Source organism: Typopeltis vanoorti, chromosome 22 (genome assembly GCF_054136105.1).
Source record: "Typopeltis vanoorti isolate ZY-2024b chromosome 22, IOZ_Tvanoo_1.0, whole genome shotgun sequence".
NCBI lineage: Eukaryota > Metazoa > Arthropoda > Arachnida > Uropygi > Thelyphonidae > Typopeltis > Typopeltis vanoorti.
Window position 1 is genome coordinate 62,003,679 of NC_143570.1, and position 25,373 is coordinate 62,029,051.

Sequence of the window (25,373 nt, forward strand, 5' to 3'; positions counted from 1 at the left end):
TTGTTAGCGATTCAACGATTAAAGTGAAGTGGCTTTATCAAAATTTGCTTTAACTTTTGAGAATTTTTTGAAGGTTTTTAACGATTATCCTGCCTAGTCAACACCCACGGTTCGTTACATTTAGCGAACCAACGTGTGGCTGTTCTATCAAAATTTATTTAAGAAATTTCAAATAATTTAAATTTTTATTATCGTAAAAGAACCACACACTCCCGGATCGTTACAGGGGCGCTTAGATAGAAATTGCATGCGGGCGAGAAAAACCCTAGCGCCGGCTCTGCTTGTATGCAATCTAATCAGGCTCAGTCTACAATAATACGCCCGTCCTCATCAAAAGCCAAAAACAGAATCCTATCATTATTCCTCATTCAACGTCAGAGACTGACGTCGAAATCTCCAGCACGTTAACCGTGCGGATGGAGACGTGATAACAGCTCACGCAGTGGCCGCTGGCATGGAAATAGTTCCGTTTTCAAAGAGCAATATTTTAAAAACTACTGAAGAGAGCCAATTTTTTTTTTTTTTTTAGTGAGAAATAACAGAAAGGTAAGAAATTGATTTGAAAATTCGGAAATTTTCCTTTGGTTTCAAACGACAACAGATTTTGACAACTGACAGGACTGTTTACATACCTGCTTCCTACATTTTTTCGCATCAATGATAGCTTGTTCAAGAATGTGGAGGTAAACAACGCAAGTGCAGTGGTGTAAGATACTTCCGGATGACGAACACGAGTTAACAAAATCGAATGATGTTTTTTAATCTCGACGCCGAGTATAACCGGACGGTTCAAGTAATTTGAGATTCCCGCGACTCTTTATTAGAAACTAGATGTTATGATCATTTAGTTAGGTCTTCAAGTTGATTAAAGAAAACGTCACTTTCTTCTTGCTTATGTAGCATGTGGAGGTGTATACACCTGATGGTGTTTCCTGTTATGGTGCTATAATACGGAAGTTCATCTAACATTTTCGTCTCGTATGAGAAACTCGAAGAGTTTGCACATGTTTTAAATACGTCAAATATAAATTTGACTCCCCATCAAAAACAAACAAACAAAAAAGTCTCGTTTATAACCAAAAACAAGAAATATTTGTAAAATTAGTTTTTTTTTAAATTAATTTTCTATCGGGGGAGAAAGGATTTTCCACTATAAAAAATAGGTATGTTTGGAGATATAAGTAGGTATGCATTTACTTGGATAATGACGCTGAGCGTTGATTTATAGAAAGATTTCAGTTCACCAGTATCGCCATGTTTGCCAGAATTGTTAAGTGTATATTTTTAATTTGTAGCAGTCGTTCACCATCACAGTTGCTCTTTCCGAGCTTTTAAAGAGTCATTACTGTTTTATGTTATAAAGCTCACATTAATTACGATTTATGTAAATTGAGAGAATTTCTGTAAGTCTTCAGGTATTATCCTTATCCTCGTGTGGTGAGAGTGAACACGTATTCAGAGAATGAACATACATGCAAAAGTGTCAGGAAGAAACGATTTTATGTGGAATTATAAGACAGGTGACTATAATGATCTTAGAAATCAGCTTTGGAGGGGAGTATGAGTTGACGATTTGATAGATATATCAGAAGTGCATTGGGGTCCATGTTAAGAAACATTTATCAGCAACAATGACAAATTGCATACCTCAGGGAAAAAGATAACATGATTAAGTGTAATTTAGATGACTAATGAAATCAAAAAAGAGGTGATGGAAAAAAGTACAAAGCAGTTGTTGCATGAGGAATATAAGAATCAAGACAGGAAAGTGACCAGTACAGTAAGGAAAACAAAAATGGAATACAAGAAAAAACTAGCACACAAATTATTGTTGACAAAAGACCCTGTTAGATAGAAGTGAAGGGGCCATGTGCATTCATCACCCAACTCATTTCTAGGAAATTTCATCCACAGTTGTAAGTCTTCTTACTGGCTACATAATGAGAGAATTCCTTAGGATTTGTTACTTCCATTTTACCACCACCCTTATGCAGTGACATTATTTTGCTCTTCTTCCACTCCTTAGGCACTATCCCAGTAGCTAGACTTTTACTGAACAGCAGTCGGGTCAATAGAGCTCTCAGTTCCTAGCTGATCATTGAAAGTCTTCCGCGCGGTTAGCCTAGTGGCTGTGCGCTTCACAATCATATGACTGGGGAAAGGAGTGTCCCAGGTTCGATTCCCATCGAAGACGTGAGGAATTTGAGGATCTTTCTCAGCCATAGCCAAGTTAGCCGTCTTAGGTGCAGACAGTAGGGTTTTTTCTGCCAGTTTATCTGGCGTTTTTCATCCTAAAAGCAGGCAAACCGGCCCCGTGAACACACACAGATCTACAGCCATAAATACTTAACCCCCGCCCATGAGGGGGCTCAACACACCCCAATAGGGATGGGGGAGAAAAAGGGAGGAAACTCCATACGAATAAATAAATAAATTGAAAGTCTAACTGGTGGGAAAATGAAATGCCCGAGGAGTAGAAGGAGAGTAATATAGTGTCATGCATAAGGATGATGGTAGAATGCCAGACTATAGACTAGTTTGGATTTCTTTGGTAGCTTGTAAGATTTTGGAGAAATTTGTGAAAGATCATATATAAAATTAGACAGAAGAAGATAACATCTGTGAGGGTCAGCATGGATTGGTTAAGAAGTAGAAAAGTTGATGAAGAAAAGGCACATACTTCCCTTTTTTTGAATTTGAAAAGGCATTCAATAGGATGTCACATGATAAGTTGATATTTAAGTTGCAACACATGCAACTGTTTCTTCTTCTTTTCAGCCATTTTCAGTCCACTTCTGGACGAAGGCCTTCATCTTTTTCCATCTTTCTCTGTTCTTGGCTATGGTTGACCAATTTTTTCCAAGAAATTTTGACAGTTCATCGTTCAATTTTCTTTTAGGATGTCCTCAGCCTCATTTCCCTTCTTTTGGAATTCACTTTGTTAATATGGTAGGCCATTGCTCGTCTTCTCTTCTGGATAGATATCCAGCCCATTTCCATTTTAGTTGCTTGTGGCAAAGAATGATGTCCATGATATGAGTCTGGCTTCTTATCCATGTGTTTCGTTTCTTATCTTTTAATGTGATGCCTAGCATCAGCCTTTCCATTTTTCTTTGAGTTGTTGCTAGCTTATTTGTCAGTGCTTTTGTTAGAGACCAAGTTTCACAACCGTATGTGATGACTAGAAGAATACACTGGTTATGTCTTCCTTTTTAAACAGAGTGGGACATCCTGTGAGACGTTGTAGTGGGACATGTATACATTTGCCTTCAAAACAAGGCAGTTGTATAGATAAGTGAAAATTGGATTGGAAATTGGCTGTCATAGACATCAGAGTTGTTTATGGGGAGCAGTGTCAAGGAAATAGCTCATAAAAGAAGTTCCACAATGCTCAATAGTGGGGCCTTTGTAATTTAACCTTTACAGCAATGATATTGTTACTGGATTGCAAGGAGATGTTCATTTATTGTGAAGAATTTTTGAAGACAAAAACATGTGTTGGAGTAATTACTTTATTTCTAATTATGAAAATAACACTCGATGTTTCACCCTCTGTATTGAGGTCATCATCAGGAAAACATGCATATGTACAGGGCACAAGCTACATGACACTACACAAAATTAAGATAAATCTAAAGGCTTTGTTAATTGTTTATCCTAGCCTGACTTCTGGTGGAAAAATATTATTTATTAAACAAAAGTAGGCAAAATAGCCATAAAAATAATAATTATTATTTATATTTTTAGAGCCTGTGTAGCTCAGTGGATGTGGTGTTTGCACACAAGAGCTTCCTTCGTGCAGTGCTTGGCCGCAAGAAGGAAGACTTGGTTTCGAGTCTAGTCGGCGACTAGAGGAAATTTTTCTAAGCCTTTTTTCGGCCGGTTCCCGAGTTAGTCGATCTCTGGCACGGGCAAGCGGGTTTTTTCTTCCGGAAACTCTGGTTTGTTTTTCGTCCTGTAAACTCAAGAAAATCGACCGTAGAACCTACATTATTTCAGACATTAAATATGTTGTGTTAGGGACCACAAGATGGCAGCACATTTGAGCCGTCTCTCTTCACTGTGTACCGCTTAATTAGTGACGGCCTTGGGCCATCTATCTCTGATTGGTACCAATGGAGATTGAACTGCCCACTCAGTCTCCAAAAAGTTAGATAGGGCTAAATGGCCGCGCCTACTCCCCGTATACGGGAATGAAAAGGCTTTAGCTGATTTTTTTTTTTTTTATATTTTTAATATAATTAATAATAAAATAATAATAATGTTTTTTTCACCAAAGGGCAGGCTAGGGTAAACGATTAACAAAGCATTTAGATTTATCTTTTGTACCCTGTGCATATGTATGTTTTTCTGATGACCTTGATACGGAGGTTGAAATGTCGAGCATTATTTTCATTAGAAGGAAGGTAATTACTCCATGTGTTTTTGTCTCCATAAATTCTTCACGAGGCATACTGACCACTGTGTAACCTTAAAAGAAAGAGAGGTACGCTTGATTGCAGATAATGTAAAGTTGGAAAGGTTATTAGTAAATAGTGTCCAGTAATGTAGTCCTTCAAGAGGATTTGAATATGCTGGACTAGTAACCAGATGAATGGGGATACTATGTCGATGCAAGTAAATGTAAAGTCTAGAAATTTGCGATCCATTAATGGGAGATTGCATATTCCTGTGTATTATACACTGCTTGGAAAGAAGTCAATGGACACCAGAGTGTGAAAATCAAACAGCCATGGTGCCAACCTTAATAAGATGTAATCATTAACATACGAAAAGTATGTTAATGAAAAATGGGATTGGACCATTCTTACTGGATTCTTGTGGGGTGAATGCCCATTGATCTCACCTGACACTCCATTTCATCCCACACATGTTCAATAGGGTTTAGATCAGGTTCACAAACCATGCAGTTGCAGCATGGTTGCTGAAAGAGACAATAGTCAGTTCCGTAGAAACACTGCAATGTAGGACATGTTGCATTGTCCAGAATGTTTAGATACCTCTCGCAGTTCAGTATTTATGGCACCACAAACAGAGGTTCAAGACCAAAACAGGACCACACCATCATGTGTCACCTCTGAATTTCATGGTCGGAGTTATGCACTCTGGTTACTGCATACCTGGGTTCACCAGGTATCTGCAACACCCTCACTTGTCCATCTGCTTGGTAGAGGATGTGTGATTTGTCACTCCATAACATAGCTTTCCAAGCTTCCACATCCGACTGCATGTACTCTTTGCACCAGCGAAGACAACACTGCATGTTGGTTTGGGTAATGTGGGGCTTGCATATTTTGGATCTACAGTGGAAACCCATGTTGTGTGTCTCGGAACTCTGTATTCAATGTGTAGGTCCACGAATGGCAGTTTTTGCATATTATATTTTGTAGGCTCCCTATGGTCACATTTGGTGAGTGTTGTGGGTCATCTGCTGTGGTAGCACTTGCAGTTGAATACCTGTGCTTGCATCTCAGCATGGTTTACTGATTGTTGACCTGTGATGGCCCAGTTTTCCAAACAGATAGGTGTTCAACATGGAATTCCATCACAATGCCTCTTTCAAAGTCTGTCAGTTCCTTTCTCACAGCTGTTTCACCCACACACAGTTGCAGTGACTTTGAGCATCATGTTCCTCCAGTTTATGCTGGTTACAAACATGTGACTCATTACATGGCACAATGCACCTTGCCTGTCTGTTGACTTCTTTCCAAGCAGTGTACTATTGAAGGAGGAAAGATTTGGGGATAATGGTTTATGGAAAGTTGATGTTTATTGGACATATTGCATAACGGTGAAGATAATCTAGAGGTCCAATGCACTACTAAGAAGAATATTGAGCAACAGAGTGATTATTTTGTATAAAGTTATGATGACATCATATCAGGATTGCTGTGCTCAAATCTGGTCAGTGGGATTTCAAGGGAATAAAGTAATTTTGGAAAGGATACAGAGGTAGATAACAAAAATGATACGAGGATCGTACATTGCTGGTTACTTGTTGAATTCAGAATTGGAATTGATAATAATCAACCTGAATTCTGGAACCTAGCCCTTACTACTTTTTCCACTACTTTAACCACAACTTCAAATGAACCAATTAACCTGTAATTTATCCTGTCAGGTGTCTTCTCCCTCCAGGAGATTGACTACCATGTTTCTCCACCATGTCCTATTCTGCACCTCTCTGCTGCATTCCTCATATAAGAGATAAGTCCAGTCTTCTATATTTTTCATCCACTCCAGTCTTTGTCTTCCTCTCTTTCCCTCAACAGATCCTTCGAGATCCATTGTATGCAGATATGTCTCAGAATATGTCCAAAATATCTGACTTTTCTCTTTCTAATTTCTTTCATCAGACTCCTGTTTATGCCTGCCATCTGTAGTACCTCTTCATTTGTCTTTTTGACTTTCCATGATATCCTCATAATTCTTCGCAGCATCCACATTTCAAAGGCCTCCAGTTTTTTCACACTCAGATTGGAGAGTGTCCATGTCTCTACTCCATATAATAATGTAGACCATATGTAGCATTTGGAGATTCTTAGTCTTGTTTTCAGATTTAATTCTTTAGATGTTAGTAGATTTTTCATACAGTTGAAAGTTGACCTTGCAATTTCAATCCTTTTTCTAATTTCATCTTCTGTCCTGCCATTCTCTGTGATCAAGTGTCCGAGGTATATGTATGTTTGCACCTTCTAATTTATTTCCTTTAATATTGATGCATATTTTTGGTATTTCCTTTTCACTTGAAATTATCATGATTTTTGTCTTTTTAGAGTTGAAACTGAGACCATACTGTTCGCTGTACTTGAGGGTTTCATCTATAAGAGTTTTGAGATCATATTTGTTTTCAGCTAGAAGAACCGAGTCATCTGCATATCTTAGGTTATTAATATTTCTGCCCCTACAATGATTCCTTTGAGGTTACTAATTTTATTAAATATTTTCCATTGTACGCAGTTATGTCTCAGAATATGTCCAAAATATCTGACTGCATTTATCCCTTCTAGACTCCACTGAGCCCAGTGGAGTCTAGAAGGGATAATGCTGGGTATAGAAACAATGGCATTTATATGCTTTATACTAATGCCAGGAGTATCCGGAATAAGGGAGAGGAATTGGTGGTGCAGATAGCATCAGCCTGGCCAAAAATTATTGCGATCACTGAGACGTGGTTGACAGAAGGGGATATAACAACAGGAATAGAAGTTGCTGGGTATAGCATTTTTCATCAGGATAGGAGGGGAAAAGCGTGGTGGTGGGGTACTGCTTATGATAAGTGATGACCTATGTCCTCTAAGAGTGGAGGCTTTGGAAGGAAGTGAAACAAATGATTTTGAGAGTGTATGGTGTGAGGTAGAGGTAGGCAAGACAGGATATTTAGTGGGTGTTGCTACAGACCCAGGAGCACAGAGGATGGGGGACCAGGAGATGTTTAGGCAGCTAAGTTTGGCAAGTGCAAGAAGAATGATTGTTATGGGAGATGTTAACTTCAGTAGTATAAATTGGAGAGAGGAAGATGCATGTAGCAATAGGGGAATGGAATTTCTAGAATTCTTGAGGGACAAATGTCTTAGGCAACATGTAACAGAGGGAACAAGAGGTTCAAAAGTTTTGGATTTGGTCATAGCATCAGAAGAGTTGATAACTGAGTTGACGTCTCTCCCACCAGTTGGAGAGAGTGACCATATGGTTTTGACTTGGAAAATGAATAGACAGGCAGGAGTATCAAAGAGACAGGAACTTATGTGGAATTATAAAGCAGGTGATTATAATAGTCTTAGATGTCAACTTCGGGAAGTTTCATGGAGGGAGGAATTGGAAGGCCAGGATATCACTAGTGCATGGGAAATTGTGAAAGAATATTTGTTTTCAGCAATGGTAAGTTGTATACCACGAGTGAAGAAGAGGATGCAATTTCGAGTAAAGTGGATGACAAACAATATTAAACAGGAATTGCATGCAAAAAAGAGGCTATGGAAGAGATATAAGGAGACAGGTAAAGAGATGCATGAGGAATATAAGACACAGGCCAGAAGAGTGACTAGTGTGGTAAGGAACGCGAAACTGGAATATGAGAGGAGATTGGCCCTAAGATCCAAAGAAAATCCTAGGGAATTTTTTAGCTATGTGGCCAGTAGGAGGAGAAATGACTGTGGAAGAATGATATTGTGGGATAAAAATGGGAATAGAGTGACTGATGCAGAGGACATAGTGGTTCAATGAACACTTTATTGGAGTATTTCATCCTAGAGGAGTCGGTTTTAATGCTAGGGGGATAGGACTGGTTCGAGGTCTGGAGGTACAGGAGGAGAGTGTGTTTCAGATACTGAGTACTCTGGATGTCAGTAAAGCTGTGGGACTGGATGGTATTTCACCACGAGTTTTGAGAGAATGTGCTAGGGAATTGACAGTGCCTTTAACGTGGCTTTTCAATGAAAGTCTGGCTTTGGCAGAGGTGCCCAGGGAATGGAAGGAAGGTAAGATAGTGCCATTGCATAAGGATGGTAACAGACTGGAAGTGTCTAATTATAGGCCAGTTTGTGTGTCATCAGTAGTTGTTAAGAACTTGGAGAAAGTAGTGAGGGACCGCATACAGCATTGGGCAGATGAGGGTAATGTTATCTGTGAGAATCAACACGGATTTGTGAAAAAGACGCTCTTGTTTTAGCAATATGCTAGACTTTTATAATAAAGTTACAAGAACATTAGATGAGGGAAAGGCATATACTGCAATTTTCTTAGACTCGGCGAAGGCATTTGACAGGGTGCCACATGATAAGCTGATATTTAAGCTGCAGCACATGGGTCTGGATGTCAGATTGGTCAACTGGATTCAGGATTGGCTGTCTGATAGGTATCAGAGAGTTGTGTATGGTGGAGCAGTTTCAAGGAGACAGAGGGTTACAAGTGAGCTCCCACAGGGCTCAGTACTAGTACCTATATTGTTTAACTTTTATATCAATGACATTGCCAGTGGAATGCAGGGGGATATTCAGTTGTTTGCGGATGATGCGAAGCTGGGAAGGATTATTAGTAATAGTGCAGATGTGGTAGCCCTGCAAGAGGATTTAAATAAGCTAGATAGATGGGCAAATGAATGGGGGGTGTCAGTTTAATGCAGCAAAATGTAAGGTCTTGAGGTTTGGGAAACATCGATGGGATGCTGCATACTCTATGGGAGGAGTTATACTGGAGGAAATAGAGGAGACAAGAGATCTGGGGTTGATGATTGATAGAAACCTGAAGTTTAGGGGACATATTGCAAAGGTGGTGAAGGTAACACAGAGGATTGCTGCTATTATGAGAAGGATACTGACCTGCAGAGATAAGAGGGTTATCATTCCATTGTATAAGTCTCTGATCAGACCAACACTTGGACTATTGTTCTCAAATTTGGTCCCCAGGATTTGAAGGGGATAAATTAACTGTGGAAAGGATACAAAGACGGATGACAAAGATGGTTTCAGGACTGTACAAGGATAGTTATGAGGATCGGCTGAGAGAATGTGTACTGCAGAGTTTGGTGGATAGAAGAAGGAGAGGTGATATGATTGAGACTTTTAAACTGTTGAGAGGTGGTTACAGGGTTGACGCTGGGGATTTCTTTCGCTTGGTTGAACAGCGGGAAGGAGTGATGACAAGAGGCCATCCCTGGAAGTTACGAAAGAAACTGTGAGTAAGAGGGTAAGGACTGGTTTCTTTGTGTGGAGGGTGGTTGAGCCGTGGAATGCATTGCCTGATGGAGTGGTGGGAGCGAGAACTGTCAGTGAGTTTAAAGAGTGGTATGATAGACTTTGTGTTTCTCAGGGGCGGGACCTCCCCTCGATGAGTCTTGACAGACTTTATGTCTTAGGAAGGACCTCCCTCAATGAGTCTTTTGACTCCTTGGAGGCTTGAATAATAATAATTTCTTCTGTGTACAGGTTAAAGAGAATCAGAGAAAAGACACAGCCTTGTCTCACACCTTTCTGAACTGGGAATTCTTCTGAGGTCTCTCTCTATTTATTCTCAAAGATGCAGTCTGTTTACAGTAAAGATTAGTTAATAGCCTAATGTCTTTTCCATCCATGCCTATTTTTGAAAGGATTTCAATTAATTGTTCGTGTTGGACATTGTCGAATGCATTTTTGTAATCTATGAAGCAGAGATACACACCTTTTTGTTTTTCTAGATATCTTTCTATGATGGTTCTGACATTGATAATACCTTCTCTTGTACCTACATTTTCTTTGAAGCCACTTTGTGTATCATTTATTTCTATGTTTATTTTTCTTTTATTTATTTCAAGAATAACGTATAGGAGGACTTTTGATACTTGACTGATGAGGCTGATTATCCTGAACTCTTCACATCTTGTAGCTTTTGTTTTTTTGGGAATTGGAACAAAAATTAAGTGATTAATATCTTTGGGTAGAAATCCAGTCTCATATATTTTATTGCATAATTTTGTTAGAAATTTTAGTCCTCCTTCATCAAGAGCCCTCAAATATTCTGCCAAGATGTTATCTATTCCTGTAGCTTTATGTGGTTTTAGTTTTCTGATGGCATTTTCAACTTCAGAGTAAAATGGATGGTCCTTCTAAATCAGTCTGTTCAGGAATATCATTTCTTTGTTGTTCGTATAATTTCCTTGAGTATTCAGTCCATCTTTCCATGATTTCTTTTTTATCCATTAGAATATGGTCTCTTGAGTCTTTAATGAAACTTGCATGATTTGCTGTATTTGTCCTGCTTGTCATTTCTCTGATCTTTTCATGCATTTCTCTGCTTCTGTGTGTTCTATCAAGGTTTTCTATATCTATACATTTATATTTAATCTATTCCTCTTTGGCTTTTCTGCATTCTTTTTTTATTTCTTTATTCATGCTTTTATATTCAGGTTTGTTCTTTAACTTTTTTCTTTGTTCCATCAACGTCAGTATTTTTTCATTCATCCAAGGCTTTTTCCTTTTTAATTGTGGGAGTGTATTTTTGGCTGCTTCATTGATGCTATTCTTGAATGTTTGCCAGTTCATGTTAATTTCATCAATTGATGTTCTATTTTCTGTGTGAGTTGTGGTGTCAGACTTGTTAAGGGATTTTGTGAATTCTTTTATAAAGCAGTCTTTAACTTCTTGGTTGTTAAGTGAGTCTGAATTATAAGTTTCTCTTATGAATGGTTGGCTTGGTATCTTAAGTTTTATTTTGATTTTTGCATTCACTGGGTTCTGGTCCGATCCTATGTCTGCTCCAGGATATGTTTTTGTTTGTGTTATTCCATTTTGGAATCTTTTGCTTATTATTATATAGTCAATTTGGTTTCTATAGATGTCCCCAGGACTTTTCCAGGTATATAGTCTTCTGGGAGGATGTCTAAACAGTGTGTTTGCAATTATTAGGTCATTGGTTTCACAGAATTGAATTAATCTTTCACCTCTTTCATTTCTGATTCCAAGCCCTTGGTTTCCCATGCAAAATGAGATTTTTTCTGATCCCACTTTTGCATTTAGGTTGCCCATCATTATAATATCATCATCTGACTTAGCACTGGAGATTGCAGTTTGGATGTCTTCATAAAATTGTTCCAACTCTTCATCTGGGTGATCTTGGATTGGTGCATATGCTTGGATAATATACAGGTTGAATGGTTGTGCAGTTATTTTGGCTGTTATGATTCTGTCATTTATGGGCCAATATCCCTGTAGAGATTTTGCAATTCTATTACTTAGGACAAGCGCTGTAAGTCACTGCCAGAGTAGATTATAGTGTGATTTTTTTCTTATGTCTGTATCTGTCCACCTCACTTCACTGATACCTGCAATATTGACCTTCATCACTTCTAATTCCTGGAGTAGGTTATCTAATTTGCCTGTCTAGCAGAGTGTTCTGACGTTCCATGTTATCTATTTTCAACAGATTGCTCCTGGTTTTCAGACAAGGGACATCTGAGAATATTCTCCCTGGAGGCTTTGGGATATTATCTTCATACACTACCTTAGTAGTTCTTGTCTTACAATTCCCGATTTCAAGCTTTTCTTCCCTGTAGCTATAAGAGCTGATGGTTGCATCTCAACCACATCTCTAACTTCATATTGTGACATGGTGTGTTTCATGGTTGACAATGGATAAATATGTGGTGAGGCTCCGATCTCTTCCACGATGGCTGGCCACAAGCTCCTTAGATGTCAGAGGTATGCCCACGATGTGCCGCACATCTTGCTGTCATGCCCTTGTTGTCAGTGTTGATTCTTCTGCCATCTTGGCCATTCCAGACTTCATGCACATAAAGGGTGACATTCCCTATTTACAGCATTCTATATTGCTGATATCCTCACGTAGTTTAGTCCGCCAGCCGAGGCGTTTTACAGTGGTGTAATTTATAATCACCTGATTTATCACTACCATTGTCAAGTGGAACAGTTTTACTTGCTTTCTATTCCTATGATGCTTGTGCTGTTAAAAAACTTTTTAAGCAGGTATGCCAAGGTTATGTTACTGTTAACTTCTTGGAACATTTGCTTAAGACATGCAGTGGTATGTTGTTGTATGCAGTTGTATGCAAACTTTGTTTGCTTACTTGGATAAAAGATGAAACCAAGAATATAATTTCTTGGCATGTTTAGTTTGTAGTGGTATGTCATTTATTCTTTTGCCTTATTGACATCAGGTTTCCTTAATTCCTCATATCTGTCTTGCTTGCTCAGTCCATCATATTCCATTTCCTCTATACTCTAGCTTCTCATGATGTTACAGTGATGAAGGTGAAATATCTGATGAATTTGTCATTTTCATCCATTAATGTCATTTCACCTTAATCATTCTTTCTTTTACTTGCCACATATTGAAAGAACTCTGTTGGATTTTTCTTGGACTGATGCTAATTTCTTCTGATATTGCATTTTTTCTTCTTTACAAATGAGTTACTTTTCTAGCCTGCTTTTTATACTCTTTATTACAATTATTTATCCTATGTTGCTTCCAAAGTGACTTCCAGATTTCACATTTAATCCCTATTCATTCGTTCATTCATCTGAATCCCACCTTGTTCAGACTTTTGGCATTCAGGATATTTACATATTGATGTCCTTAAAAAACTCTTATTCAGCACTTAAGGAACATTGGGCTTCTTTCCGTTCATTCTCTATCCATTGTATAGCCCCCAGTTCTTTCCTAAGTTTTTCATAATCACAAGACTTGTAGTTCCACATATGTCCTTTCCTCATGGAAGCTTTCATATGACTAGATCCAACCTGGTCATCAGCTTAATGTCATTTGCATCAACTGAAGAAAGATCAGACACTCCTCAATCAGTCTCTGATTATATAATCAGATCTAAGAATCTATGCCCTCGTGTTCCGTTTGTTACATATTGCCTAAGGTAGTTATCCCTTAAGTACTCCAAATTCATTCTCCTTATTCCCTGATGCTTTCTCTTCATTTTGATTGTATCACCATAGTTAAAATCACCCTGTATAATGATCACTCTTCCCTTGTCCACTAACCCAAGTCACATGTACACATTTCTTCATCACAACCCTCCACATTTCCTGACTTATAGCAACATCAACTAAATATTCCATCCTGTCAACCTTCACCTCACACCATACTACTTCAGAACCACTTTCATCTTCACCTTATGCAGACATAATTCTCTTGTTATCATCAACAGCACTCCTCCCTTCTTCCTATCCTTTCTGTCTTCATGAATAGCATCATACTTTCCATTGCTATTCCCATCAGGATATCATCCTCATTCACCATGTTTGACCCATTTGAACAATTTTTGGTGAATAAACTAAATCATTAAAAACCCTGTCTTCCTTATTTCTGATACTCCTTGCATTCATAAATAAAGACAGCAATTCACTTTTATTTCTTTAAGTACTGGGTGATCAGAATTAGTGATGGGTGATCAAGTATTCCTGTTTAAGGCCTTATGCAGTACCATCCTGTTATCCATATGCTGCAAAACGTTACCAGAATACATTGTGCATCATGTGGAAGCAATATCTGAGAAAAAATAAAAAAGTGAGAAAAAAACAAAAAAAAACAACTGCAATGCTGTTCCTGCACTCTGCAAATTTCATTGGCTGAACAAAAGTTGATGAGGTCTGCTAACTCCATGTGTTCTCTGATGAATGATTAGTCATTTTGCACCTACAGGACTTTGAAGTTGACTGACATTTGCTTTAACATTCCTTCCTTGAGTGGAGTTGACATTGGATGATTTTGTGGGAAGATGAGGCTCACTTTCATCTGAACAGAGATGTGAATACCCACAATTGCTAGGTATGGGCTAGGCAAAACCTACATTATTATTATTATTATTATGTTACACCTCCAGGGAGTCCAAGGACTCATCAAGGGAGAATGTGCCAACAGCATTGAATGATTGATTCCCTTCCAACTACTAACCGTGCTCAAACCTGCTTAACTTTTTGCGTGAGCCATTAGTAGCAGAGGCTCTACCAGTCGACCAACCTTTGCTGTAATCCATCAAATTCCTTTGCCTTCACCCTTTTGTTGTGCCACAGCTACATTAGCACCTGTGCATTGTTTCAGTCATTTTCATGCAGGATGGAGTCCCTCCACACATCAGGCAATTTGTACAAGTGGTTCTTTGAGAACATTTCACGTAAGTTAGAGTGATCATCTGTACATTTCCCACTGCATGGCCACCTCGTTCACCTGATCTGACCCCCATTGACTTCTGGCTCTAGGGATTTCTCAAAGACAAGGTTTATTGGGATCATCCTGATAACTTGCCAGCACTTAAAGATAGCATAACGCAGCATGTGTGCAACATCAGTCTCGATCAGCTGAAACACACAATGCAAAGGATGCAGTTTGTAGCATCCCAGGAAGGGCAGCACATTGAACAGTACAGCCCGTGAATGCATAATACAAGTGAATAAAAATGTGTTATTTATGCCTGTGTTGCTTTTATCCTTATACATAGAAAAATTACTATATGGTACATCACTCAGCACCCCTGGGGACGAATTTTGGAACTACTTTTTTTTTTTTTAACCGCGATATTGCTTCCATATGATGCACAATGTATTCCTGCAAAGTTTCATATCATTAGGATCACTAGGTGACACTCCACAAGACCTTAAACAGGGATACTTTAATTTTGATCATCTGTTTGTCCTACCAATGCCACCTGCTTATATCACTTATCGGCTGTGATTTCTCTAGACCTATATGTGCTTGAGCACCTTCAACATGCTTACTCCATGTTTCTTCTCAGACCCAGCTACTTTCCTTACACACCATTCCTGAAATCACACTTGCTTTCTTTTCATCCAATCTTTTTTGCATTTACTGATAGTTCTATTATTTTTTTATACTATCCCTATCCACTCTCCTTATGTCATGTACCCCAAAGAGAAATGCATTCACGATACGTTATCTGTGCACTGCACACTCAAGAAATTCATAAGTAATAATTTTTGAGTAGTTATTTAAAATACATTTATATGATTATTAATTATATCATTCATTTATTGAAAAACTAGTCTTGAACTGCTACAAATATAAAGAGATTCAGGTTGTGACTGTAAATCAGATAGGATAAACTTATCTCATTTACAGGCACAGAGGGAAAAGAGAAAATTCCAGGACAAGGAAAAATGTATTGCATATCTAATTATAAGAATAGCCTAGATGGTAATTTATGTCTTTACACAAATGCCAGGAGTATCAGAAACAAAGGGGTTGAGTTCGTTGCTTTATTGAATACAATGTGATCTAAGATTGTTGGCATTAGTGAAACTGAGCTATCAGAATCAGATATGGTAACTGGGATCAAGTGTTATTATTATTATTATTATTATTCAGGCCTCCATGGAGTCAAAAGACTCATCGTGGGAGACTTCCTAAGAACATAAAGTCTGTCAAGATTCATCGAGGGGAGGTCCCCCCTAAGAAACACAAAGTCTATCATACCACTCCTTAAACTCATTGACTGTTCTTGCTCTCACCACTCCATCAGGCAATGCATTCCACGGTTCAACCATCCTCCATGCAAAGAAACCACTCCTCACCCTCTTGCTCACAGTTTCCTTTCATAACTTCCAGGGATGGCCTCTTGTCATCATTCCTTCCCACTGTTCAACCAAGCGAAAGAACTCCCCAATGTCAACCCTGTAACCACCTCTCAACAGTTTAAAAGTCTCAATCATATCACCTCTCCTTCTTCTATCAACCAAACTCTGCAGTCCACATTCCCTCAGCCGATCTTCATAACTATCCTTGTACAGTTCTGAAACCATCTTTGTCATCCGTCTTTATATCCTTTCCACAGTTAATTTATCCCCTTCAAATCCTTGGGACCAAATCTGAGAACAATAGTCTAAGTGTGGTCTGATCAGAGACTTATACAATGGAATGATAACTTTTTTATCTCTGCAGGTCAGTGTCCTTCTCATAATTGCAGCAATCCTCTGTGTTACCTTCACCACCTTTGCAATATGTCCGCTAAATTTCAGGTTTCTATCAATCATCAACCGCAGATCTCTTGTCTCCCCTACTTCCTCCAGTATAACTCCTCCCATAGAGAATGCAGCATCCCATCGATGTTTCCCAAACCTGAAGACCTTACATTTTGCTGCATTAAACTGATACTCCCATTCATTTGCCCATCTATCTAGCTTATTCAAATCCTCTTGCAGCGCTACCACATCTGCACTATTACTAATAATCCTTCCCAGCTTGGCATCATCTGCAAACAACTGAATATACCCTTGCAATCCACTGGCAATGTCATTGATATAAAAGTTAAACAATATAGGTACTAGTACTGAGCCCTGTGGGAGCTCACTTGTAACCCTCTGTCTCCTTGAAACTGCTTCACCATACACAACTCTCTGATACCTATCAGACAGCCAATCCTTAATCCAGTTGACCAATCTGAAATCCAGACCAATGTGCTGCAACTTAAATATCAGCTTATCATGTGGTACCCTGTCAAATGCCTTTGCGAAGTCTAAGAAAATTGCAGTATATGCCTTTCCCTCATCTAATGTTCTTGTAACTTTATTATAAAATGCTTGCATATTGCTAAAACAAGAGCACCCCTTCATAAATCCATGTTGACTCTCACAGATAACATTACCCTCATCTGCCCAATGCTGTGTACGGTCTCTCACTACTTTCTCCAAGATCTTAACAACTACTGATGTCACACAGACTGGCCTATAATTAGACACTTCCAGTCTGTTACCATCCTTATGCAATGGCACTATCTTACCTTCCTTCCATTCCCTGGGCACCTTTCCTGCATCCAGACTTTCACTGAAAAGCCAGGTTAAAGGCACTGTCAGTTCCCTAGCACATTTTCTCAAAACTCGTGGTGAAATACCATCCATTCCCAAAGCTTTACTGACATCCAGAGTACTCGGTATCTGAAACACACTCTCTTCCTGTACCTCTAAACCTCGAACCAGCCCTATCCCTCTAGCATTAAAACTGACTCCTCTAAGATGAAATACTCCAATAAAGTGTTCATTGAACCACTATGTCCTCTGCATCAGTCACTCTATTCCTATTTTTATCCCACAATATCAATCTTCCACAGTCATTTCTCCTCCTACTGGCCACATAGCTAAAAAATTCCCTAGGATTTTCTTTGGATCTTAGGGCCAATCTCCTCCCATATTCCAGTTTCGCTTTCCTTACCACACTAGTCACTCTTCTGGCCTGTGTCTTATATTCTTCATGCATCTTCTCTTCGCCTCTCTCCTTATATCTCCTCCATAGCCTCTTTTTCGCATGCAATTCCTGTTTAATATTGTTCGTCATCCACTTTACTCCAAATTGTGTCCTCTTGTTCACTCGTGCTATAAAACTTACCATTGCTGCTAACAAATATTCTTTCACAATTTCCCACGCGCTAATGATATCCCAGCCTTCCAATTCCTCCCTCCATGAAACTTCCCGAAGTTGACATCTAAGACTATTATAATCACCTGCTTTATAATTCCACATAAGTTCCTGTCTCTTTGATACTCCTGCCTGTCTATTCATTTTCCAAGTCAAAACCATATGGCCACTCTCTCCACCTGGTGGGAGAGATGTCATCTCAGTTATTATCAACTCTTCTGATGCTATATAACCAAATCCAAAACTCTTAAACCTCTTGTTCCCTCTGTTACACGTTGCCTAAGACATTTGTCTCTCAGAATTCTAGATATTCCATTTCCCTATTGCTACATGCATCTTCCTCTCTCCAATTTATACTACTGTAGTTAAAATCTCCCATAATAATCATTCTTCTTCCGCTTGCCAAACTTAACTGTCTAAACATCTCCTGGTCCCCATCCTCTGTGCTCCTGGGTTTGTAGCAACACCCAACTAAATATCCTGTCTTGCCTACCTCTACCTCACACTATATGCTCTCAAAGTCATTTGTCTCACTTCCTTCCAAAGCCTCCACTCTTAGAGGACATAAGCAGTACCCCACCACCACCACGCTTTCCCCTCCTATCCTGATGAAAAATGCTGTACCCAGCGACTTCTATTCCTGTTATTATATCCCCTTCTGTCAACCACGTCGCAGTGATCCCAATAACGTTTGGCCTGGCTGATGCTATCTGCACCACCAATTCCTCTCCCTTATTCCGGATACTCCTGGCATTAGTATAAAGCATATAAATGCCATTGTTTCTGTACCCAGCATTATCCCTTCTAGACTCCACTGGGCTCAGTGTTACCTGATGTCGTCTCCCTTCTCCCAAGTATCCATTCCCACAAGAGGCCACCCCTGCTATCATCCTCCCTGGGACACACTGACTCATTCAGAACAGCAATCTCTCCAGATGCCTATGTCCTTCCTCATTCAAATGTATGCAGTCTCTCTCATACAATTCCTCACTTTCCTCAAACGCACTCCAAGCATCCAGATATACCAGTCCTCTCTTGTCACACATTCTCGCTATTATGCCATTCAATATCACCGCTCTTCTGCTCAGCTCATCATTATCATACCTAGACAACACGCACACTATTTTTCCTCTCTCTGTCTTCTTCCGTACAGCCTCAAGCAAAAATCTCATATCTCTCACTGCCCGACTTACATTACCACTCAAGTCATTTGTTCCTACCATCACACTTATCTCATCCACCCTTTCAACTCTCTTAATTGCCATAGCCACCCTTTCTATTGTTTCTCCTGGCAAACACTCCTCACGCATCCTATCTTGAACACCACAGATCATTGAGTCGCCATACATTATACCTCTTACCATTCCCTCTCTCCTATTGTTTCCATTCTCTCCTCTTCTTTCATTCCCATAGTCTCTCTCTCATTCCCTCTCCTCTACTGCTATTCTCTCTTCTAGCATTCCCATACCCCTCTCTCCTACTGTTTCCATTCTCTCCTCTTCTAGCACTCCCATACATCTCTCTCATTCCCTCTCTCCCCTACTGTTTCCATTTTCTCCACTTCTAGCACTTCCATATCCCTCTCTCATTCCGTCTCTCCTACTATTTCCATCCTCTTGTCTTCTAGCATTCCCATACCTCTCTCTCATTCCATCTCTCCTACTATTTCCATTCTCTCGTCTGCTAGCATTCCCATACCTCTCTCTCATTTCCCTCTCTTCTACTGTTTCCATTCTCTCCTCTTCTAGCATCCCCATACATCTCTCTCATTCCCTCTCTCTCCTACTGTTTCCATTTTCTCCACTTCTAGCACTTCCATATCCCTCTCTCATTCCGTCTCTCCTACTGTTTCCATCCTCTCGTCTTCTAGCATTCCCATACCTCTCTCTCATTTCCCTCTCTTCTACTGTTTCCATTCTCTCCTCTTCTAGCACCCCCATACATCTCTCTCATTCCCTCTCTCTCCTACTGTTTCCATTTTCTCCACTTCTAGCACTTCCATATCCCTCTCTCATTCCGTCTCTCCTACTGTTTCCATCCTCTCGTTTTCTAGCATCCCCATACCTCTCTCTCATTCCATCTCTCCTACTGTTTCCATTCTCTCCTCTTCTAGCACTTCCATATCTCTCTCTCATTCCATCTCTCCTACTGTTTCCATTCTCTCGTCTGCTAGCATTCCCATACCTCTCTCTCATTTCCCTCTCTTCTACTGTTTCCATTCTCTCCTCTTCTAGCACCCCCCATACCTCTCAATCATTTTCTCTCTTCTACTGTTTCCTTTCTCTCCTCTTCTAACATAATGGGTATACTATTTTTATGAATAACAGAAGAGATAGGAGAGGAGGTGGGGGGGGGGTAGTACTACTAATGATATCAGATGACTTAAGTCCAGTTAGGGTAGAAACGTATCTGGTGTGTGAAGGTGGAGGCTGATAGAATGAAATATATGGTGGCGTGTTGCTACAGGCCTGGTGGCTCACTTGCAGGGGATGAAGAAATGCATTGCCAATTTAGCCTTATGGGTACTAAACAAGTGCCCATGGATGACTTTAATTATCCAAAGATTGATTGGGTAGAAGAGAAACCTCATGATAAGAATAAGGAGGTGTTTATTGAAGTGTTTTGAGATAACTTTCTCAAGCAGCATGTGTAAGAAGGAACTTGAGGTCAAAGAGCATTGGATTTGTTAAGAATATGACTATTTTACCACCAGTTGGTGACAAAATAGTCATATTTTGTCACCAACTGGTGGTGACAAAATATGGGGGTGGTCTCTGTTAAGAATATGACTATTTTACCACCAGTTGGTGACAGTGATCATGCTGTGCTTTCTTGGGAGGTATCTAATTATATTGATGTTCCTATTAGAACAGGTTGCATGCTGAACTACAAAGCTGGAAATTATGATCAGCTTAGGATAATACTATCTTTGGTCCCATTGTATCAGTTACTGAATGGGAAAAATGTCAGCAATATATGGGAATCTTTGAAAAAGTGCTTAAATGAGGCAGTATCTGAATGCATCCCTAGTGTTCGAAGAATAAATAGGTTGGGAATGAAATGGATATGCTACCTTATTAAGCAAGAGATCCACAAGAAGATGATGATGTGGAAAGAATATCATGAGAATAAGAGTGAGAAGAGTCATGAAGTATATAAAGCTTAGGCCAGTAAAAGTAACGACTTGTGTGGAAAGCTAAATCAGAGTATGAAAAGAAATTGGCTATGCAAGCCAAAGATAATCCAAAAGAATTTTGTCATTATGTCGCATGCAAAAGAAAGAATGAATGTGAAAAAATAAACTTTATTGAATGCAGATAATACTCTAACATTAGAAGTTAATGAGATTGTTAATTAATGAGTGCTCACTTTGCTAAGATATATCAATCAGGTCTATGTAACATGATGAATAGTGCCACTGCTACATTGGATGAAGAGTTAGAGGTTCATGAAAATTAGGTTGAAGAGCTGTTGCATAAGCTGGATAAGAATTTGTCAATAGGGACAGATCGAATATCCGTACGTTTGCTAAAGGAATATTCAGTCAAATTAGCTAGGCCTTGCACATATTTGTATAACTTGAGTCAGCTCAGGAATGATACTACGGGAATGGAAGGAATATATGATAGTTCCGTTGTACAAGGATGGTGCAAAAACGTATGTGTAACTACCAACCTATCAGAATCTCTGGTGTGATAGTGAAGATTTTATAGAAGTTGGTAAGAACTTGCATACAGAAATGGGTAGACATATACTTTGCAAGGAGCAGCAAAGGTTTACTAAAGGAAGGGTCATGTTTTAGCAATTTGCTCATATTTTGTAACAATGTTATGGCTGCGTTTGATAAAGGGAATGGATACACTACAATAATGTTGAATTTTGCTAAGGCATTTGATAGGTTACCACACGAAAGGCTGTTGCACAAACTGGAGAATATGGGATTGGAATATAAACTCTTGACTTGGATCAGTGGATGGTTGATAGACAGATATCAAAAAGTGGCATACGGTGGGTGGGTGTAAATCTGTCAGATTTAAGGTGAGCAGTGGCTTACCTCAGGGTTCAATCCTTGGGCCATTGTTGTTCAATCTATACATTAATAACATTACGAAGAGTCTAACAGATGTGCAATTGTTTGGCAATGATGCGAAGATATTATTATTATTATTACCACGGGCTACTCCAGGAGTCCTTAGACTCATCGAGGGAGGCCCTAAACATCATGTTCACACAGCTGTTCAACATTCTCACAGTATCTATCATACCTTGCCTTGAACTCGCTCACTGTCATAGCACCCACAACAGACTCTGGCAGCTTATTCCACTCATTTACCACTCTAAAAGTAAAGAACCCAGCTCTAACACCCCTGCTAACCACGCTCTTGCCCAGCTTCCATGGGTGTCCCCTAGTTCTCCCACCACCAGTCCTGATCTCAAAAATATCATCTGAATTAATCCTATAGAATCCTTTTAGCAATTTGAATGTCTCAATCATATCTCCCCTTTTTCGCCTATCAACTAGTTTCTGCAACCCACAAATCTTCAACCTGTTCTCATATGGTGCATTCCATAGACTGGATATCAGTAGCATCCATGGATGCTACTGATATACAGCACTTACAAAATGATTTGAGCAGACTGGAAATTTGGGCAAATGAAAATGCGTATCAGTTTTGCGAAAAACTTATCTGTAGCAGCATGCCACCATATATTTTATTCTGTCAGTCTCCACTTCACACACACCAGATGCATTTCTACTCTAACTGGACTTAAGTCATCTGATATCATTAGTAGTACTATCCCACACCTCCTCTCCCGTCTCTTCCCTGTCATTCGTAAAAATAGTATACCCATTACACTTGATCCCAGTTACTATATCTGATTCTGATAGTCCAGTTTCATAATGCTAACAATCTTAGACCACATTGTATTCAATAAAGCAACGAACTCAACCCCTTTGTTTCTGATGCTCCTGGCATTTGTGTAAAGACAACAAATTACCATCTAGCCTATTCTAATCAGATATGCCATCTATTTGGTCTTGTTCTAGAATTTTCTCTTTTCCCTTCCCAGACATACTTAAAACATCCGAACCCAAAGCATATTTTTCCACCCCTTTGCCAGATACATGAGTTCAAATCTATTCATATCTTTATCATGTCTGCATACCACCATAGCTGAACTTTTACACACTTCCCATTCCTCCTTTGATGATCTAGTTTCTCTGACTCTGCATTAGGTCTCATACCAGTAAGCAGTTTTTCAAGGCTGATTCGAAATTAATTCATGTAGGCCATCCCTCTTATACAAGTCTTTTGTGCCATCAAACATACCCCACTCATCTAAAAACTCGCATCCATTTCTTCTACACAGTCTATGCATGGAATCATTTGCTATCATTCCCCTCCTTAAATTGGTACTGTCATATATAGGTAGCAAACCTACAATTTTTACTCTCTCACATTTCTTTCTTGCTTCTTCCAACAGACCTTTCATATCTTCTCTCATGCTATATTTGTTGCAACTTAAATTATTAGTTCCTAGCAGAACTACCGAAAGTTTTTTAACTTGGGTATATTATGTATTAAAGATACCAAGTAATTTTATATAATCTTGGTTTTAATCCTATTTCCCAAGTAAGCAAACAGACAAGTAAGTCAAGTTTGCACCTGCACATAGTGCAACTCGTGTTAAAGGTGGAGTAATCTCCAATCACTTTCCTTAGAAATTTTCCCCTAATGCAAAGCACATTCCCCTAATGCATAGCATCATACACCAGCAGAGATGTGTGATGCTATGCATTAAAGGCAAGGGTCACTGCCCAGACCGGTTTCGACCTTTATTGAGGTCTCATCAGTGGGAGCCAGACCTAAAAATGCCAAGGTTAAATTAGCATTAACATTTCTGGCTAGATGGATGAAGCAAAATTGCTTTTCATATTTCCCTTTGTCTTGTAATGAAAGCACTTTGAATGGAGTGTTTGTAAGCTATATGCTCGCCCATTGAGGGCAGTGAAGTTAGCTGTGTTCAGCTGAACTTAAGATAGAATTTGGTCTTTTATATTTGTAACTTTCTGCTTCATTATATTCCGAGGCTTCGTGAATTAACGGGTTTTGATGGTTACTTGTCTTGGTAAAGAACTTCTCAGCTAGATTTAGGAGAAGGGAAGAGATGTAAGGGATATTAACTTCTCTATGGATCTGGATGTTTCTTATAAACCAAGGGGCATCTAGAATCATCCTCAGGCACTTATTCTGTAATCTCTGAAGTTTTAGAATGTTTGAATTCGTGGTGTGGCTCCACGCTGGGGATGCATAAGTGATGCCCAGTCAAATTACCATCTTGTAAATTGTTAATTTTGTTTGCGTGTCCAGTTTAATTTGTCTGTTGATCATTGGGTAGAGCTGTGCTAAGACTTTGGATGTCTTTGAGGTAATGTAACTAATATGTTTGCTGAATAGGAGTTTACTATCAAGAATCACTCCAAGATATTTAACTTCAGTCTGCCATGGAATCTTTACTCCCAATAAATAAATATCCTCCATGGTATGGATTTTCTTTCTAGTAAACAATATAGCTGAGATTTTCTAGGGGTTAACTTGGATCCTCCAGTCTGCCATCCACTTTTCTAAAATGTGTATGCTGATTTGGAGTCTTTTAGTTACCAGTTTTGGGCTCAGTGATCTTGCCATCAGTGCAGTATCATCTGCATATAATGCAGTGAATGTTGTTCTTGGGTTCAGAGGGATTTCCGCTACATAGATTGAGAACAGGAGAAGTGCCAGAAGAGATCCCTGAGGTACGCCTGCCGAGATCCTGCATCTGGTCAAAACCGTTTTGCCGACCCTGACCTGCATATCTCTCTCTTTCAGGTAAGAATGTATTATTTTTATTAACTTGACTGGCAAGTTAAATTTTATCAGTTTGTAGAGAAGGCCTTGATGCCATACTTTGTCATCAAACGCCTTCTCTGCATCGATGAAGATGGCAGCTGTAGTGAGTTTCCAGTTAAAATCTTTAGTAATGATTTCTACCAGCCGGTGCACTTGTTGAGCTGTACTATGGGCCTTACGGAAGCCGAACTGTTCATTAGTCAAAATTCCTAACTTATCTGTTTCTGCTTGGAATCTTGAGAGGATCACTTTCTCTGTCACCTTTCCGAGGCTGGACAATAGGCTTATGGGTCTGTAGCTTTCGGAAAGGTGATGATTTTTTCCTGGCTTCTTCAATGGCATGATGGTGGCTGTTTTCCATATAGTAGGGAAATGCTGGAATCTAAAGATGGCATTTGTAATGTTGACGAGATGGACTATGGCCTTTCTTGGAAGTAGTTTTACTATTCTGTTAGTTATGCCATCTGGTCCTGGAGCTTTTTTTACTGTTTAGATGGGAGATGATATTTATCATTTCTGCCGGATTTGTAGGAGTGATATGTTCGGAGTTAACGGTGTTCTGTCTTAAGGTTGTCCTAACATGACGATGAATCTTGTACTTAAGGTTGATAT

At 39.3% G+C, this 25,373-nt stretch overlaps 1 protein-coding gene across 4 annotated transcripts in view; it reads left to right on the plus strand.

The window, feature by feature from the left end:
* Positions 1 to 454: 454 nt before the first annotated feature.
* LOC150094460 (solute carrier family 33 member 2-like) overlaps positions 455 to 25,373 on the plus strand; it is a 122,158-nt gene continuing 97,239 nt past the window's right edge. The window contains exon 1 of one of the 4 annotated variants that reach the window (XM_090411942.1): positions 455 to 546. The gene's annotated coding sequence lies outside the window, so the exon portion shown is untranslated. Of the gene's footprint in view, positions 547 to 705; positions 1,164 to 1,797; positions 1,917 to 22,892; positions 24,741 to 25,373 lie in introns of those variants that run through there. The other 3 variants (XM_090411939.1, XM_090411944.1, XM_090411941.1) reach the window with 3 other exon arrangements.